General features: G+C 40.9%; 1 non-coding gene across 1 annotated transcript; it reads right to left on the reverse strand.

The window, feature by feature from the left end:
- Positions 1 to 1,012: 1,012 nt before the first annotated feature.
- On the reverse strand, positions 1,013 to 1,149 carry Gm23795. The gene has a single exon (XR_003947157.1). It is a non-coding gene; the product is annotated as a small nucleolar RNA SNORA21 (small nucleolar RNA).
- Between the last annotated feature and the right edge of the window lie 11,215 nt (positions 1,150 to 12,364).

The following is a 12,364-nucleotide window of genomic DNA, read 5'->3' on the forward strand; positions in this document are numbered from 1 at the left end:
CCTTGGGGCCTCCAGTCTCCTGAGGGTTAGGTGCATCATCTCTGAATTAACACAGACCTGGAAGTCTTCTACTGTATGTGTGTTGGGGACCTCATGTCAGCTGGTGTATGCTGCTTGTTTGGTGGTCCTACTTGGGAGGGAGAAGAAAGCAATCACAAGTGGGGAGGGAGAGGGGGATCTGGGAAAGAGGGAGAGGCATAGGGGAACCTGATCTAGTATTGGGTGAGAGAAAAGGACTGAAGCCCTGAGAGCAAGCAGAAATAATGGAAACAGGCACCCTCAGGAGATAGGAGGTTGGGGGTACCCTCTAGAATGCACCAGAGACCTTGGAGGTGAGAGACTCTCAGGACTCAAAGGGAGGAACCTTAGATAAAATGCCCAACAGTAAGGAGAGGGAACTTACAGAGCCCACCTCCAGCAGGAAGACAGTGCATCAAATGAGGGAGAGGGGACCATCCCACAGCCATAACTCTGACCCATAATTGCTCCTGTCTGAAAGAATTGCAGGGATGGAAAAGGAGAGGATCCTGTGGAAAAGATGGTCTAGCAATAGGCCCAAAGTGGGATCCAGCTCAAGGGGAGGTCCCAAGGCCTGACACTATTACTGAGGCTAAGGAGCACTCACAAAAAGGGATCTATCATGACTGGCCTCTGAAAGACCCAACAAGGGGCTGAAAGAGTCAGATGTGGATATTTGCATCCAACCAATGGATAGAAGCTGCTGATCTCTGTTGTTGAATTAGGAAAGGCTGAAAGAAGCTGAGAAGAAGGGCAACCCTGTAGGAGGACCAGCAGTCTCAATTAATCTGGACCCCTGAGATCTCTCAAACACTGGGCCTCCTGTGGTGGTCTTCTCCTTCTCCTTCTCCTTCTCCTTCTCCTTCTCCTTCTCCTTCTCCTTCTCCTTCTCCTTCTCCTTCTCCTTCTCCTCCTCCTCCTCCTCCTCCTCCTCCTCCTCCTCCTCCTCCTCCTCCTCCTCCTCCTCCTTCTTCTTCTTCTCCTTTTTTTTTTATCTTGTCACAACACCGATTGAAGTTAAATAACACAACACGTTGCCACTTCACCCAAAAGTGGTGTTTTTGACTCTGCCCCTTCTTAACGGCTCAGTGGGTCACTAGCAAAAGGCTCACTGAGTGCTTTTAAAAGGGGGAAGGTCTACATCTTATTATGTGACCTTGAACATCCATTTTTCACATTGGGAGGCCCCCTTTGGAGAATGCCACAGGTACCAAGTTGGTGGATTCAGTACGTGCAAGCTTTGCCACTGCTCTTCTCATTTTTACTAAAAATTTCCCGGCTCATCACACATTTCCTTCTCTAGATTTCCAAATAACTTCTTTCGTTTTAATGGCAGTGAGCTACCAACTCTGACACACATGAAGAATCCAATTTTCTTTGAAATGAAGAGAAGGAAAATACCACTAGTGAGCTTTCATCATTAATTTGCTCTTTACAAAATATAAAATCACCTGGTTATTGCAGTCCAAACAGACATCAGCCCTGTTCGTGAAGGGCTTACACTGTGGAATACAAATCACACTGGCCAAGTATAAGGAATAGAGTTGCTGCCGCTTCCCACTCTACTAACACAGAGTCCAGGTAATGTGGGAGCTACTAACAGCCTAGGAATATGGGAAGCAATGACGCCTTGTCCTTCTTTCATTTTGGTTTTTAATTTAACTTTATTTTCACTCTGTTTTTCCTTTAATTGTGAAGGTGCTTCAACCCAGGATGGACTGTGACAATCACAAGTACATCACTAGGGCTGAGGCCTCAGAATCCAGCCTAGTGTTTCGTCCCCTACATAGCAGGGATACTGCAGGGAGTTTAAAGCACTCTGAGCTCCAGAGCCTGCACATCCTCTATCCCACTCAAGCCTCATCTCAGAGCTCTACCTGGGGCACCATGGTTACTGGGGCCTTCCCTACAACTCATGGTAAGACCCAAACTGAGATGCTTGCTCTGTAACATAAGAATTCTCTCCCCTGGACCTCCACGTGAAGAAATCTAAATAATACAATATCCTAGGGGCCCCCAAGAAGTAGAGAGCAAGGATATTTCACAGATAAAGATACTAAGAGTCACTAGGATGCCACTCCTTACTTACAATTAGATGTCAGCAAGGGGAAGGAACCTGTGCTCATTTTAAGTTCTAGCAATACTTCTGCTCCTTTTCATGAACGTCTCCAACAGTGATGTCTGTTAATAGTCACTGTTTTATGCCAGGGTTTGCAATACGATATCCATAATGGTTATGCAGTTTAATCCCCATAACATGCACACATGGATTCTAGTCTTGACTAATTGCTTATCCTTCAAGGATTAAGTAAAAGAATAAAAGCATAGATCAGTTTAGATAGCTATGAGCAATGTCTTAGGTTCTGTCAGAGTGAAAGATTTCTCTCCTTTTGTCCTTCTGGGATGTGTAACCCTAGCAGTTTCTTCTCTGTGGCTATTCTCCAAGGTAAGGCACCAGGTCTGCTCATGTACATTGACTTTTCTCTCCTAATATGTCTTCTGTAAAATTAGCATTTTGCCCATCAGCCTCAATTTTAAGATCGGATTTTATATATGCACTTGAGATTAAACTAAGAAGGAAAATATCAGTTTTACAAGCTGCTTAGTCAGCCTGTGTTCTGAATATCTGGATGTGTAGTATTTATTCTTCCTGTTTAAACACTTAGTATCATCAAGGCAGGAGAAAGGCTCAGATGGATGAGATAGCATCATTTGGCCACTCAGTGTCATCTTTGCAAGGACCACGGTGTACGTCTGGTCGGACATACTTAAGCAATTACCACCTGGAGCAGAATGGCCCTTTCCTTTGATTTTGCACATCCCCACAAACAAAGGCAGTTGTGGGGTGAATAAGATCTCTCTTCAAAAAGAGGAAGGACCAAGAGGCACATCAAAAGAGCGATTGCGTTAGGAGCTTCTAAATGCCAAGTCTTAAATCATCCTAGCAAATTGTTTTTCTGCTTGTTTCCCTTCTGGTCTCCAAAGCTCCATGATGGATTGCTATTGGCTGGAGAGAGGGAAGCTTAGGGTATTAACCTAGTTGCTAAGACAATTAAGGGCATCTGTTTTCCCCAAATAATAGGTCTTGTTTTAAGAGTGTTGACAATAGCAAAGTTTTGATGAAGAACTCCTTGACTTAGATCTTGGAGATGGCTGTGTACTACAGTGAAGATGCTTGTGAAGAGTAGAGAAACTTATCCAGAATTTCATTTCTCATATTGTAGGCAGATATACTCATTGGGAACACTGCAAAATCACCCTTGATATTTTTTATTTCGGACAAATCTGTTAATAATGAAGCTGGTGTTGACTTATACCCCATGTGACTATTCCTGAGGATGACTTAATTGCTCTCTTAGGGAAGAAGGATGAAAATAATTTCCTGCTTTTCACAAATCCATCTAGTCCTAGGTGACAGCATCAAAGCCACAATCATGTGTGATGACTGCTCTTCACTGTCAGCTTGGTGAGGAGATGCCCAACGTTGGTGTTTTCAGAGAGTTTTAAATGAAGGAGAAAGACTCGCCTTAAATGTGAGTGGTACCATCATATGGGCTGGGGCTTCAGCTTGAATAAAAAGAGAAAAAGTGATCCGAGCACCAACTTTCATTTGTCTCTGTTTCCTCATGGTGACAAATGCTTGATGCTCTGTCTGCTGTGCCTTTCCTCCATAACGGACTGCCTTCTCATACCACGAGCCAGAACACACTCTTCCAATTTCAAGCTGTTTTTTTTTTAAACAAGTTTTTGTCACACATAGTAAGAGAAGTAAGAAATGCACCATCCTTGCCTGTCTTGCCTTTGACACTCTCCAGGTTCTAAGGTCCTCCTTCCTCTTGCCTGCACTCAGGTTAAAAAGGACATGGCACTTTGCCCCATGTTCTCTTCAAAACAGAACATTCACTTTACCTGTTTTCAATCAATCACAGATTTTACATGATCTCCGTAATGAAAATAATAAAAGGTCCTCAAATTCCAGGACTTTGAAAAAAATCCCAATAACGTTCTCTCTTGTAGCAATACCTGAAATCAAAAGTATAAGCTTTCCTCTTTGTTTCCTTACAGTCTCACATACTTTTAAAAATGCAGAAAATGTCCCCTTCATTATAAAGCCCCAGATTTCTCTTTTATCGTCCATAATTAACCAGTCTTCTGGGAAACAAAAGCCACCTGATTTCCAACTATAATAAAGAATGGCTTCTACCATTCTGATGGTAAGAAAGCTTGGTGTGGACTTGAAGCAGATATTGGAGCCAGGGTGTTTCATATCTCTCTCCTTCCTGGCTACCATGTACTGAAGAGACTCTTTGCCACCCACCCTCACCATCATGTTTGTACTGCCACAGGCCCAAAGTAACAAGGCCGCATGAGTATGAATGGAAATATCTGAGTTTTGCTCTTTTTGAGTATTTTTTGTTGTTGTTGTTGTTGTTATACTAACAGAAAGCATACTCACACACAAGTTGGGGCAAAATAAATTGCAACGAAAAAGGCAAATGGGTGTGTTCTTCTTGGCTTGCATAGAAGCCACAGGCTTTTTACTTTTCCCCCATGGATTTGCACTGGAGAATCCTTAGTCCCTTTTCAGTGAAAGTCTAATCTCTCTGAAGCAGAAATGTTATAGCTTCATTATGAGTGGGGAGAGCATAGTATGAATGGTTGTTAGAAAACATTGCCTAACTTGGCAGGCTTTATGCTCTGTACTATATGTTTTCCCAAATATTGTCTTTTAACTACTTATCCTTTTCCTTTTTTTTTTTTTTTTGTCATGAAAGCAACTCACAGAATCTCAAGAATCCCATCCATAAAACCACACTGTCCATTTTCGTAAGGATTATGATACACGGAGCAGTTGATTTTCTAGCCTCTTCTGCTTGCCTTCTGGCAGGAATCAAGACTTTCTTGTTCTTGCATCTCACCGGATGTTACCTTATGTGTTCAGACTTTCACTGCGATGGTCCTAAAGTTTGTGTTCCCTCAAAATCTGCACCCTAAAAGTCTAATCACTGGTGTTTTATAAGAGCACCCCTTTAAGAGATGGTTAGGCCAGGGGAATTGGACTCTTATAAATGGGTAAGTCTCTTAAAAAAAATTCCATGAGCAGGCAAAAATACCTCTGATACTATTACTGATGCTATGTTATTCTTGCAGACAGGAGTCTGGCATGGATGTCCTCTGAGAGGCTCTACCAGCAGTTGACTGAGTCATATGCAGATACTTATAGCCAACCATTAGACTGAGGCCAGGGACCTCTTTGGAAGAGTTAGGAGAGGGACTGATCGAGCTGAAGGGGATGGCAACCCCATAGGAAGACCAGCATTGTCCAATAATCCAGACACCTGGAAGCTCTAGAGACTAAGCTACCAACCAAAGAGCATACACAGGCTGGTCTAAGGACCACAGCACACTGTAGCAGAGGACTCCTTGTTTGACCTTAGTGGGAGAGAATGAGCCTAATTCTGTAGAGACTTGATGCCCCAGGGAAGAGGGATATTTGGGGGTTGGCGGAGGGGAGGAAGGGGTGGAAGTGGAGAGGAGCACCCTCTCAGAGGCACAGGGGAGGCATGATGAGGTGGAAAACTCTCAGAGTGAGAGACTGGGAGAGGGACAACTTCTGGACTGTAAATAAATACAATAATTAATTTAAAATTCTGAAAATTAAAAATAATAAAATAAAGTAAAATCCTAGGGAGTTCCATGGCTCTGTTAACTACGTGAAGAAAGAAGAGACCATGCAAGAGGGCTTTTTATCAGATGACAATTTCCAAATCTGCTTGTAACTTCAATTTTCACTTTCAAGTCTGCAGAAGTAGGAGTATAAATTTTGGTTCTTTATATGCCACTCAACTCAGAGTATCTTGTTATAGTAGCCTAAATGGACAAAAAAACAGTGTAAACTAAGACAGAAGAACAAAAGTAATACCAGGATTAAGTTGAAACGGACTTATTTCCTGCAGATCCCTGGTTTTACAACAGCAAATCATCACTCCTGTCTTCTTTTAGACGTTTCAAAGTGGAATGAATAGAGCAGGACTATTTCTTTCAGAATATCATGACCTGTGCTTAATGTTCTTTAGGAATTTATAGGAATAGAAACTTGCATCTAGTATTTGCCTTTGTGGACTTTTAAAAATTACATCTGTTTGCCTATTTTATTTCATTTTGAAAACTCTTTAAATGATCTATTTTATTTATTTATTTATTTTATTTTATTAAATATTTTCCTCAATTACATTTCCAATGCTATCCCAAAAGTCCCCCATACCCTCCCCCCCACTTCCCTACCCACTCATTCCCATTTTTTTGGCCCTGGCGTTCCCCTGTACTGGGGCATATACAGTTTGCATGTCCAATGGGCCTCTCTTTCCAGTGATGGCCGACTAGGCCATCTTTTGATACATATGCAGCTAGAGTCAAGAGCTCCGGGGTACTGGTTAGTTCATAATGTTGTTCCACCTATAGGGTTGCAGATCCCTTTAGCTCCTTGGGTACTTTCTCTAGCTCTATTTTTAAAATTCACTTTACATCCCAATTGAAGTTCCCCCTCCCTCCTCACCTCCCTCTTCCACTCTTATGAATCTCTACCCCTTTACACCTTCCTTTTCTCTTCAGAGAAGAGGAAGACCCCTTGGGTACAGGCCCACCCTGGGACATCTAGACCCAATAGGATGAAGCCCATCCTCTCCCACTGAGCCCAACCAGACAGTCCAGTACAAGAAGGGACTCCAGTGGCAGGCAACAGAGTCAGAGACAGCCCCTGCTCTAGTTGTTAGGGAAAACACATGAAGACCAAGCTGCACATCTGCTACTAACAAGTAGGGGTCTAAGTCCAGCCCTTGCATGCTCTTTGGTTGCTGGTTCAGTCTCTGTGAGTTACCATGGTCCCAGGTTAGTTGACTCTGTAGGTCTCCTTGACCCCTTCAGCTCGATCACGTCTATCCCCCACTCTTCCACATGACTCTCTGAGATGCACTTCATTTCAATATAATTGTGATTCATACTGTAGAGTTATACTTTGTTTAGCTTTGAATTACCTTAGTTCTTAACTAGTACATTCAAAATGAGATGATTTTATATTGAAGGCTTAGTACTGAGTGACAGCTAATACCTTTACCCAAGGATCTCTGGATTAGGGGTGACTTTGTTTATGTAGGAGGACCTTGGCTTTTTCTAAAATTTTCAAGAGTCAGTCTATTCAATAGGAAAGTTATCTATAGCAGTGTCCCAGAAAGCCGTATGTTTTCTCTGAGCTAAGACTCTAAAAGATTCCAATTAAAACTACATTGATTTATTTATATATCTGTTAAATCAGATCCCCCTTTCTCTGTTTTTGCCCTAAAAGTTTCTTTCATAGAGATGACAATAAGAAACCGTGAATCTTGGGGATTGTGAGTAGCCTTGGTATACACTTGTCATGTCCAGGCCAATGATAATAAGCTTTCAGAAACCTTGGTAATTGCATGCTGAGGTGGATTCTTTTCTCCTTATGGTGGTGGTCTTAGTTTAGATCTGGAGCAAATGATCCCTTGAACACTCATTAGGGATTAAAGCATAGCCAGATGATGCTATTACTGTCCATCCTCAGTCTATATGCATATTTCACTTGGAAACATCACCAGAAGCCCAGAAGGAAACATGAGAAATTTAGGACATAGTTTTATTATGTGCAGCATATGCTCAAAATATATTATCAGTTTTTGGTGCTACATGTGGCAGATTTTATGTTCACGGAAGAAAGAAAAAAAGCACATGTGTGAAAGTCTGATGTTATTATTTTTGGTTTGTCTTCCTATTTAGAAGTTGTTTTGATGTTTATAAATACCTCCAAACAAATAGCTCAATGCAAATTTTTCTGTGAATAGTGATTGAGAAAGAGGGAGAGAGAATATTCTGAGCAAGGGTAGTTTTGCTGCCTTGGTAGGGTTGATTTAAGTAAAGACATTATATCAGAAGTTGCAAAAATAAGCTCATTCCCTGTCCATTTCCTTCCCACATGAGGGGCTCCTCTATTATATATATTAAGTTTTATGGCTAAGTGACAAGCTTAGGGAAAGAGAGGTGCAAGGCTTTGGTGGTGTGGGAATAGGTGACTCTCACTCTAAAAAACAAAATGAGGAGAAAATTTTGTTTTTAATCAAAGCAATTGGTTTTCTGTTCAGTCTCATGGCTATCTCTGTGATGGGTTGATTACACCCCATGGAGAACTTCTGATGGTTGTATAAACCTACCATCCACATATTGGCAGTAGAAGGTTTTGTAAGGTGCAGGCCACTTACTCACTGTAATCTCTTTACTTACAGCACACTAAGAGCAAAGGGAAAGAATAGGATTTAAACACTGGAGGGAAACTTTCTTACCTCTGGGGGTACTCACTGTGCATAACATTGTTCCCTGTGCTAATATCCCACTATTTATTCTAAGAGGAGGTTGATGGAAATCAGAGCTTCTGTGGTCAATAGAAACACAGAGCTGAAATTCTATTCTAGAAGTGACTGGAATCATTGCAACATGAAGAAAACATACCAAACTCATGTTGGTGGGTATTGATGAGTAGACAGAAAGGAAGAACTTCAGGGATGGTGAGGTGTGTGTGTGGGGGGGGGACCTGAAAGCAGACTATAACACTGGGCTTGAGTTCTTGGTCTATGTGAACTCTACTTCATTGAGGGAAAGCTCAGCTTGTGACTGTTGGGTCCATTGGCAGTGTGATGAACTAGCTTTGAACTGGACCTCCCTGTGGCAACTCTAGGACATTATATAATTTGATCTTCCAACAAAGTAGCTGGTGTCTCTTTCTGTCCAATAGGCAATGTCCCCTGGGTCCTGTGACCAACTAGTCACAGTTACATTGTAAGCTAGATTTCACCCCCAAGTGTGTGTCTAAGATGTGTCCTGCAGTACATCATAGGGTTAGAGGGGAAGAGAGCTGTCCTTTGTGCCAATCCACATCAGTTTTCCCCATACACTACCATCATGTATAATTTGGGGAAAGAAGGATTTAAAAAATAGCTCCAGATGACTCATCAGGTCAAGTTAAGTTGGTTCTCTTTCTAAATATGCAAATAAGACAGATTTGGTAGGGTCAAGATTAGGGCAAATGCTTCAAGTCCAAGCAATTAGGCACAGTGTACCAAAATATCTCTTAATTATGGGGATTAAACACATTATACATATTTTAAAACTAAATTTCAATTTTGGGGGAAGGTTCTTCAGCACAGAAGAGATTGAATCATTAAAAATGAAATTCTTGGGCTGGGCTGGGTCGGATTGGTGGAGTGGTTGCTAAGTTCACTTATAATACACAAGGCTCTGGGTTCCATCCCAAGCTCTATAACACAACAAATGAATGGTATACCCCTTGAGTATAATACCCACAATATGATTAGCATAGTATTTTGGCTTTTATTGTTTTTTAAACTCATCAAGTAATTGATATGGTTCTAAATATTTAGAACAGTAAAATTATTTATCCCAAACCAAATTTGTTATTGGATCCATAATTGATTTGGCTTTTAGCCTATATTCATAATATTTATGTAGTTGGTCACCTTATAAAATAACAACCATTTTTAAAGGAGGAATGTTTTTGTACATTGATTTCCAATTTTTAAGATATTTATGCAGTTTGTGGATGAATAATTTATGTACAATAAATAAAGCCATCTGTAAAATTAAGACAATGAACACATTGTGCTATGAAAAGATTGCTCATGCCTTTCAGATTTCTTTTTTACTGCCTTCCCACACCTTTATCCCTTATGTAACTCATTTTCTATTATTACATATTGTTTTATATTTTCTAGAATATTATGTAAATTGAATCCTACATTAGGAACAATTTTATGTTTAATTTGCTCAGCATAATAATTTTTCTTTAATCAGCATCATATAACCGTTATTCCTTTGTACTACTGGGTAGAATTCCTTTGTACTACAAGGTAGTATTCATTTGTACTACTGGGTAGAATTCCTTTGTACTACAAGGTAGTATTCTTTTGCATTGCTGTGTAGTATTCCCTTTATCTGAAAGTATTTGAGTTGTTTCCAACCTTACACTTCACTTAGGTCTGTGAATGGATATTTTTGTCATCTATCTCAAGGAATCACCAAAGAGTAGACTTACTGGATCATACTATGGTTTGATATTTTCCTTTTCAAAATATTGATTGACAAATCATTTCTTCAAAGTATTTCTAGCCTCTCACCTTCCCATCAGAGGTATGGAAGACCCACAGTTGGGCCTGTACTTGGCGTAGTGAGCCTTTAAATGTATCCAGTTGACAAGATGCATGGGTACTTTTTAGGTGTAATATAAAGATGCACATATTTGATGACTATTAAAGTCAGACAACTTTTCTTGTCTTAATTGTCATTTATTAGACTTTTGGTGAAATATTTTTTTTCAAATATCTGCATTTGTGGAGGTATCTCAGTAGTACAGATTATTTGTTGGGATCCCTAAGATTGTGACTTTGATCCCCAATACTACAAATGTGCATGTACCACACACACACACACACACACCACACAGAGGCTCACACACCAACTATTATGCATACCAAAGATCTTTCCCCATATTATCATGTTTTGAAAGGTGTTTGTATGAAAGGTGCAAGCTGATTATCAGTTGAGATTTGGAAAAACTTCCTCTCCAGGAATTCCAGGAGGGACTAGCAGTTAGTGTGTAGGATTTATAAGTAAGCAATCTCTTTCTATTTGTTGCTGTATTTTCATTGTCTTACTTGCCTTTAAATCATTATAAATGTGTATCTTAAGCAGTTAGTATAGTAAGTATCCTAAAGAATGGGTTTGAGTATTAAAAACTATGAGTTGAAGGTTAGGCATATTGGTCCATGTTGGTAATTCTAGCACCCTAGAGGCAGAAGTGGATGAATTGGAGGGTAGTCCTGTCTACATACCAAGTTCCAAGTCATTCTGGGAGGCAGTGTATATTAAAAATAACAGCAAAGCAGAAAGTGTGGGGAAATATTGCAACTACAGTTGCAGGCTGTGATGACATGAAATCTTTGGCTGAAACACTAGCGGGTGAGTCATTCCACAGTCATTTCTCAGACATCGTCTCTGGCCAGAAAATTAGTTTTCTTACTCATTTCCCCACTAGGAAACCAAACACACCTGTAAATTTTCAGTAATTAAAGTCTGCAGGCACAGCTGAATCACTTGAGAATCAAGGAACAATTGAGGACCCTACCAGCTGTTTGCTTCTAGTCCTAAAAGTACCAGGATTCCAGAACTTTCCCCCAATTGGAGATAGGATGGCCTCGCCCCACTGTATTGTGAAAGAAAACACTTTGAAAGGACATCAAATAGGAACTTGGAATTTGGATCTCTTTCTAGGCCAATAAGCCACAATACCATTCTTTCTTGATGTTATATAGTAGTAGGGATCTATAGATTCCAGTTATCTAAAATCATAAGGGGAGTCAATAAGCTGTTATGTTTCATAGACCAGGTGCATTAAACCCATTGCCATCTTAATGGTATTTGCTGGTCTTTGTGCTAGACCACTGTTGGTGGGGATCCATGGGGCTCTGGCCAGGCAGAGCAGCCAGAATTACAGTTCTCCAAGTGGAAGCTCTCTAAGGCAGGATGCCTACCTAGCCTCTTCCTGGGACAATGCTGCCTAGGAGTAGGTGGCAGGCTTTGAGATGCAGAGGGCAGCTAAGGGCCAAGGTGAGCAGGAAGTGGCTGGGTCTAAGTCTGTCTACAAAGGCTTGGGAAGAGAAAATTCTTCCCTGGAGTGCTACAGCTCAGTAAGACAGAAACTGTCAGATGATCTTTGGTGAAATAACTCCTGTACTTTATTCCTTGTGGATAGGACTTATAAACATTTGGGGGTGGGGTGGGATCTTTCTATTGAAAGCAGATGCTTTGGTCTGATGCTTGCTCTGAGATAGAAGGAATCCCTAATCTGTATGTGAAAGGATTTCAGTTGTTGTCCCTACTTGACTGATTGTCACAGTCCTCTCAATAGGGTGTCATGGTCATGTACCCCAGGAGAGGAACCTGGTCGGGAATAGATTTAAATGCCTGAAATTCTCATTTATGGGAATCTCTGGGGTCCCTGAATCTATTGGACCTTACCAGGTTTTCTGTCTGGTGGCATGATCCGCTGCCCCATAGTGTTTTCAACCTCCAATGAGTTTGTTAAGTAGTAAGTAACCACCTCATTGTGAGTCAGGGAACATCATTTCTCTCTTCCTTCCACAATTTTCAAGGAATTGTCCAAAACAATTATCTCTCAGGCAGAAGGCTGTATTAAGAATAGGAAGTGTGAACAAACACCCATGGAAGGAGTTACAGAGACAAAGTTTGGAGCTGAGAT

Source organism: Mus musculus, chromosome 7 (assembly GCF_000001635.26).
Source record: "Mus musculus strain C57BL/6J chromosome 7, GRCm38.p6 C57BL/6J".
NCBI lineage: Eukaryota > Metazoa > Chordata > Mammalia > Rodentia > Muridae > Mus > Mus musculus.